An 8,821-nucleotide genomic window follows, 5' to 3' on the forward strand; every position below is an offset into this window, starting at 1 on the left:
TTTAGGAACACATATACTTATAGTTATATGTATTGATTTTCAAATGAACCTGCCATGTTGGAAACATAAATTATGGACATTTAAAATTGAGGTAGTATTCTACCACACTTAAGAAAAAGACAATTTGCTTATGTTATCATAGGAAAAATAAACTACTTATTAAAGGTATCTATGATACATCCAGATGTACATGATTTCACTTTTATTAACATGAAAAATTAGGAAAAAGCAAAAACTATTTCACTTGCAAAGAGTACTGTTTATTTTTACTTTCACTTACAACTAGTAGCCCTGAAGATTTTGACTGGTCATATGCATTATTCAAATCAAACAAGTGAAAGATAAACATTTTCTAGTGAACCAAATATCCTATTATAGGGAAACAGTCCAAGTGCCCATGAGTAGATAAAAAAGCTGTGGTACAATTACAACATGGGATACTATGCAGCTTAAAAAAAAAGAAAGAAAGAAAAAAAAAGATATCTTATTCTTTGAGACAACATGGATGGACCTGGAGAATATTATGCTAAATAAAATAAGCCAGTCACAAAGGAAAGTATCACATGATCTCACTGATATTTAGAATCTAATGAGCAAAATAAACTGACAAAATAGAGTCAGAGACATGGAAGCATACAACAGACTGAGAATTCCCAGAGAGAAGAGGGTGCAGGGGAGCCGGAAGAGATTAACCAAATAACTTATATGCCTTATATGCATATATGCATAACCCATGGACACAGACAATGGTGTGGTGAAGGCCTGGGAAGGGGGCAGGAGTGGGGAGGAAGAAGTCAATGGAAAGGAAAAAAAAGAGGACATCAGTAATACTTTCAACAATAAAGATAAATTAAGCCGAAACCGGTTTGGCTCAGTGGATAGAGCGTCGGCCTATGGACTGAAGGGTCCCAGGTTCGATTCCGGTCAAGGGCATGTACTTGGGTTGCAGGCACATCCCCAGTGGGAGATGTGCAGGAGGCAGCTGATTGATGTTTCTCTCTCATCGATGTTTCTAACTCTCTATCTCTCTCCCTTCCTCTCTGTAAAAAATCAATAAAATATATTTTTTAAAAAAAAGAGCCTGACCAGTGTGGTTCAGTGGTTGAGCCTCAACCCATGAACCAGGAGGTCATGGTTCAATTTCTGGTCAAGGCACATGCCTGGGCTGCATCCCCAGTGGGGAGCATGCAGGAGGCAGCCAATCAATGATTCTCTCTCATCAGTGATGTTTCTATATCTCTCTCCCTCTCTTCTCTGAAATCAGTAAAAACATATTTAGAAAAATAAAAAAAAAGAAAATGTTAGTGAGCACTGAATGAAGTACCATTTCTCAAATAACACCATAATAAATATATAAAATTCTAATCATCAGTTCCTTCAAACATATTGCAGTGATTGTGATTGTTTTTGTGGCACAGTAACAATGTTTAAAACTGTAATGGGGAGAAAGATTTTTAAATCAATTTTTAAGAGTTAATATAAAACATGTTCTCATTTGAACTTTGCACTTTTTCCTCTATTGCCTCTGAAAAGTTCAGAGCTATTTGAGTTGGTTTTTATGGTACTAACCACTGGGGTGGAAATACTCCCTTAAATGAATTCTTTAGGCTATTAGTTTGGATGTGCCCCATTTATTTGTGCTCTGCTATTTTCATGTACATATATTGGAGACTATGTAAGTAGGTTCTATTACTTTCCATCACTCTCCTACCATTCAATCTGGGATTTTGTAACTAAGGAATTTCATTATAAGATCAAAGAAATCTATACATAAAACATAGAGACACGGAATATATATCTAAATGTATAAAATGCTTTAGTTTTGAACTATTTAAAGTATTTAGGTAGCACACTAAATAACGGGATTACAAGGATTAGTAGATTCATGTTGTATTAAAAGACAATTATAAACACAGCAAAATGTTAGAAGTCACTATAAAATAATCCAGTTAAAGATTTTCCCACTAGCATTTTTATCTTGAAACTTGGAATAGACATTTTGTAAGAAGGTATGTTCCTCAACTATTTTATATCCTTGAATATACTCAGAAACATATAAAAAAAGAGCAGTGTATTTTCACCCATAAATACATTTTATATGTTATATAATTACGTCTATAAATAAGTCAACTCCATTTTATTTAGTGTTTGTCAAAAGATCTGAGGCTTTATCCTATTTGCAAGCTAACAAGTTAGTCTGCTATAGTTTCACATATATTGGACGAAGGCATGAGACAATTGTGCCAGGGACAAAACATTTTATCACTCAGAACAACAGTAGTTACAGAATACCAGCATTTTCTTGTGCCTGTATTCCAAGCCCATTTCCTCAGGGTGATGAGAAAAAGGCCAACGCGACACCTACAAAATAAATTGCACTAAAGGAGAAGAGCCCTAGCTGGTTTGGCTCAGTGGATAGAGCGTCGGCCTGCGGACTGAAGGGTCCCGGGTTTGATTCCGGCCAGGGGCACATGCCTGGATTGCAGGCTCGATCCCCAGTGTGGGGCATGCAGGAGGCAACCAATCTATGATTCTCTCTCATCATTGATGTTTCTATCTGTTTCTCCCTCTCTTTTCCTCTCTGAAGTCAATAAATTTGAAAAAAAAGAAAAAAGAGAAGAAACCTGGCCAAGTAGCCCAGTTGGTTAGACCCTTGATCTCAGTCAGGGCACATACAAGAATCAGCCAATGGTTGCATAAATGAGTGGAACAACAAATCAATGTTTTGTTTTCTCTCTCCCTCCCTCTTCTCCCCCCACTCTCAAAATCAATAAATATTAAAAAAACACAGAAAAACTGAGATTACAGAATCTAAATTTTTATACTTGACAGTAAATATGCCTTCCATTTGCTCATGCAAAAGGCAAGCTCTCTCTCTTCCAAGGCTATTTGTTATACAGATATTCCTGAAAAGATAAGCAGGAACTAATTTATCTGTGTCTCTGCTTAAAAGATATAAAATATGTGGAGCCTAAGAAGAATCATCTTCCAGCAGTATTTCATTTTGGTATTGTTTAGAAATATATAAATTTGCATAAAGGTCATAGACTTCCAAAAGAAATATTGATCCTTGCTTGCTGCTATTAATCAAATAAAAGGTTTAGGGTGTAATAAAGAACAAAAAGTATTAATTTGAGCAAAAAGAGTTGTAATCTGCAAGATACAGACTCAGGTAGTAACCTAAACTGTGCTCCAGGGAGAATACAGAAAGGCAGAGTTTATAGGCAAAACCACAAAGCACATATTTTTTTTTCATGCATATAAAGAATTGCTGGCTAGGCTAATAGAAATTGGTTAGTTCCAATATAAAAATGAGGGGGGTGAATATTACAAGGAGGAGGTAAAGTCCATATGTGTTCACACAGCAGTGGTTCCAGGATGTTCATGGCTAGCCTTAAACTGAATTTAGCAACAGGTTTAGCAACTTAATAGCAGCTCTGAGAGCTGAGGCTCAAGATATAACTAGGTTCTACTCACTCAATAGCCTCCTGATTCTATTTTAAGTGACTCTTTTAGCAATGCTTATTCCATTTTATTTTTTCCATTATCACTGCATGTTTAACATATAAAGGCACTCAAGACCCTCTCCATTTTTTTTTTTCACCTATGGTGACAAAGAGAATAAGGAAAGCTCTATCATTATGGCTTTTAGAAGGCCAAAATGAAACCATGGACAGGAAGTGTATTATTTTTGAGAGGATTTTAAATGGTTCTATGACAACTTTTCTCATCTTTATGATCTTAGCTCCCTTCCTATCTCCCACTTTCAGTTTTACATCCTATCACATTTATAGACAGTAGATCTTAAAAAAATTAGGGTCAAAATCCATTCTGTAAAACAATGTATTAAATGCCAACTTAGCTCAGTTTAGCCCATATCGAAGGATGGATAAATAAAAGTTAGGAAATCTCTTAGAAATAATATACGGTGCATTTGGTTGGGATATTCTTTTAAAAATATTACTGTTTGGAAATTCATGCAGATTTAGATGGTTAACCAAAAAATTATGGTTATGCTGATTTGTATCACTTCTCACCAGCTACATAAATCTTATAAATTTATCTGATGACTAAAATAATTTCTCAAAAATTGTCATATTAAGATACACTGAAATAATAGCATTTATATGCTACACTAGAAGATGAGGCATTTTTGTACCCTGAAAAGATCTCAATGGGGCCTCAAGGTATTAAGGGGAATTAATGATTTGAGGTGTATGTGTCCTCTACTCATGATAGTGGCACACCTGTAGGGAACCTCTGATTTGGAAATCAGTTACAGTGAAATAAATAATGTATCTGAGAACTATGATGTGTAACATAAGAGAGAAAAAAAGTATATGCAGGGTTGTCCCCCAAAAATGTATACACTCTTTAACAGCTGATAACTCAATTGATGTTTCTAGTCCATTGGAATTAATAATTATTCAAAAGGTGCATACATTTTTGGGACACCCTGTATTAATATGTAATATTTATAATATCAATTATATTAATCCTCTTATTAATTCACTGATAGATAATTGGAGAGGAAGTACTACGTGACTATGCAAAAGGCACAATTTCCCTGTTTCTTTGGTCCCACGGCTATAAGGTAAATATTATAAACTTAGCTACCAAATGGACTTTTGAGGATTAAGGGAGAAAATTCAATCTGTGTAACTTATCCTATTCAAATGGATAGTAATATTAAGGAAACAAGTAACATAGGGATACTTGTTCTACCATCCCATCAAGAAAATTCCTATTAGAGAGAACAACTGAATAAATTATGATGCATCTACATAATAAAATAGTGTTGTCTTAGTTCAGGCTGCTTTCACAAAGTTACATAGACTCGTAGCTTATAAACAACAGAGATTTCTTTCTTGCAGTTCTGGAGGCTGGATATCCAAGATCAGGGTACTAGAATTATTGAGTTCTGGTGATGGCATTGTCCTGGGTTGCAGACTGCTGATTTTCATCATATTCTTACGTCATGGATGGGACAAAGGAGCTCTCTGGAGTCTGTCTTATAAAGGCAATAATCAAATTAATGAGGTCTCTACATAATGATCTAATCATCTGTCAAAGCTTCTTAATACAATCACACTGAGAGTTACAGTTTCTACATAGGAATTTTTTGGAAAATCAACACTCAATCTATAGCAAGTATGTTGATATACAATAACTATGGGGTTATAGGAACCAGATGTATGTTAAGAGTTGATGACTGAGAAATAAGACAAAGTGGAGACTATGGACTTGGAAAACAGCAAACTTTCATAAAATAAAAAGAAAAAGACAATGCACATCTTAGAAAGTAGAAAAAAATTAGGAGATGGAAAACAAGAGGAAGAAAACAAGTTGGAAAATTAATGAATTAAAAAGCAGAAATAAAATGGTAAGGATAAATGTAAATAGATAAACAATCATAAAATATAGAAATATACATTCTGTATGTTCAAAATAATTTCAAACAACAGTTAACATAGCAATATAAGTTTTATTAAATATTTATGTAACAGTCCTATCCAAAATGATCAGACAAGAAAAATTAAAGGCATCCAAATTGAAAAGGAGAATGTAAAAATGTCATTATTTGCAGATGACATGATATTGTACATAGAAAATCCTAAACACTCCACCAAAAAATGCTAGACTTAATAAATTAATTTGGCAAGGTAGCAGGATACAAAATTAACACTCAGAAATTGATGGCATTTTTATACAACAATAACAAAATCTTAGAAAGACAAACTAAAAAATCAATCCTATTTACCATTCGACAAAAAATAAGATACTTAGAAATAAACTTAACCAAGAAGGTAAAAGACCTATACTCTGAAAACTACAGGATGTTGATAAAAGAGATAGAAGAAGATATAAACAAATGAAAAATATACCGTGTTCATGGATTGGTAGAATTAACATCATTAAATGGATCCATACTTCCCAAAGTAATCTATATATTCAATGCAATCCTTATTAATCTACCAATGGAATATTTCACATTTTTAGAACAAACACTCCAGAAATTTATATGAAACTGAAAAAGATCCTGAATAGCTACAGCAATCTTGAAAATGAAGAACAAAGTTGGAGGGATCACAATACCAGATATCAATTTATACTACAAAGCCCCTGTGCTCAAAACAGCCTGATACTAGCACAAGAACAGGTATATAGATAAATGGAACAGAACAGAGAACCCAGAAATTGACCCAAGCCACTATTATCAATTAATATTTGACAAAGGAGGCAAGAGCATACTTTGGAGCAGAGACAGTCTCTTCAATAAATGGTGTTGGGAAAATTGGACAGGTACATGCAAAAAAAATGACACTAGACCACCAACTTACACTCTACATAAGAATAAACTCAAAATGGATAAAAGACTTAAATGTAAGCTGTGAAACTTTCTAGATGTAAAAATCCTAGAAAACATAGGCAGCAAAAAATCAGGCATCTCATGTGGCAGAATTTTTACTTATACAACTCCTAGGGCAAGAGAAAAAAAGGAAAAGTAAATAAATTAGACTGCATTTAAAAGCTTTTGTGTAGCAAAAGAAACTAGCATCAAAATGAAAAGGGAACTCACTGTATGGGAGAACATATTAGCAAATGATACATCTGACAAGGGGTTAATTTCCAAAATATATGAAATACTCATACAATTAAACAAAAGGAAGACAAACAATCCAATTAAAAAATGGGCAGAGGACTTAAATAGACACTTCTCCAAAGAGGATATACAAATGGCCAAGAGACATGAAAAAATGCTCAACGTCACTAATCATCAGAGAGTTGCAAATTAAAACAACTCTGAGGTACCACTTCACACTTGCCAGAATGACTAACATTAATACATCCACAAACAATAATTGCTGGCCAGTATGTGAAGAAAAAGGAAACCTAGTACACTACTGGTGGGAATGCAGACTGGTACAACCATTATGAAAAAAAGTATGGAATTTCCTCAAAAAATTAAAAATGGAATTGCCATTTAACCCAGTGATCCCACTTCTAGGAATATATCCTAAGAATCCTGAAACACCAATCAGAAAGGATATATATACCCCAATGTTCGTAGCAGTGTTATTTACAACTAGAGGCCCAGTGCATGAAAATTCATGCATTGGAGGGGGGGGTCCCTCAGCCTGGCCTGCTCCCTCTCACAGTCTGGGAGCCCTCAAGGGCGGGAGGTGACCCAGCAATCAGGGGAAGGCGATGCCCCCATCACACCTCTGGTGCTGCCACTGCCAGCAGCGCAAGCCTCGACCGGCCCTAGTTACCTGAGCCTTGGGTGGCCCTGGGTGGCTGGGGGGCTGAGGGAACTGGGGGATTCTGGAGGCAGGCACGAGGGGTGGGCCCAGCCTTGCCACACTCCTGACACCCTGGCGGGGTTGAGGGGACTGGGTGCTGCCATATTGTGGCAGTGGGTGCTGCCATCTTTGAGGGTGTGGCAGTCAATTAGCATATTCCCTCCTTATTGGCTGTGGGCGCCACCATCTTTGCGATGTGTGAGGGTCGATTAGCATATTTCCTCTTTATTAGATAGGATAGCTAAGATCTGAAAACAGCCCAAGTACCCATCAGTTGATGAGTGGATAAAAAAGCTGTGGTATATTTACACAGTGGAATACTATGCAGGTATAAAAAAGAAAGATCTCCCCCACTTGGTTTAACTCGGTGGTTGTAAACATTTAAACAAAATTTGATTAATCTCTTCTTTTCATTTTGATGCTAGTTTCTTTTGCTACACAAAAGCTTAATGTAAATATTTAAACAAAATTAAAAGTCCTGTATATTGAATGTGATTGCACAGCTATAGCAGTTATAGAATAAACAAGGGAAAAAAGGAAATATAAATGTGAGCAAAAATTGTCAAACAAATTGGGGAAGAGTATCAATAGTCAAAAAGAGAAAACTTAATAGTGAAAAACTATTTAAGAAATTTAATTTGAAGACAGAACCCCTACCTCCCCTCACATACTGATCCTGGTACTTGCAATAAATGTATTAGGTCTGGAAGTTTTATCTACACATTTTAATACTTCTTCAAATAATAGGTAATTCTCTCACTTAAATATATTAAGATAATATAACAAATAAACATATTAAATATTTGATTCCTGGTCAGAGCATATGCCTGGGTTGCCAGCTCAATTCCCAGTATGGGGTATGCAGGAGGCAGCAGTTCAATGATTCTCTTTTCATCATTGATGTTTCTATCTCTCTTCTCTTCTGTCTTCTTCTCTCTTAAATTAATATAAAAAATAGTAAAGCTTAAATATTACAAAGATATTTCAGCATTGTTTGTCAGTTAAACGTTATAGAACTAAATGTCTAAGTCACTATAATTATCAAATTAGATATTGAAGAAGAATCCTAATGATACCTATGCTGATTCTTGGTAAAAATAATATTGAAATAAAAAGGAAAATCTAGATTTTAAAATATAGCTTAAGCTTCCAAAAACTAGATTAAACATTCTACTCAAAGATAAATTTAAAAATTATCTATTAAATCAATACAAATCCAGATATTCTTGGTATCAATTTTACTAGTTTGAACATTAAACTGGATTCCCTATCCAATGTCAAGCATTTGAGGAAATCTGGTAACTGCTACTGAGAAAGAAAGACATTGGAGAGTAAATTGGCAATATCTATTAACCTTTAAAATATTTACATATATTTGCAATTTTTCTTTTAAGTTTATTTTCTAAGGAATCTGTTAAATATTTATTCCAGTATATGTGTGATACTGTTTGTAGAAATAACTTCAAAAAAAGTACTTGTCCACTATAGTGAAAATGTCAACTTCTATAATAATAAAA

This window comes from Myotis lucifugus, unplaced genomic scaffold (assembly GCF_000147115.1).
Source record: "Myotis lucifugus unplaced genomic scaffold, Myoluc2.0 scaffold_24, whole genome shotgun sequence".
Classification (NCBI taxonomy): Eukaryota; Metazoa; Chordata; class Mammalia; order Chiroptera; family Vespertilionidae; genus Myotis; species Myotis lucifugus.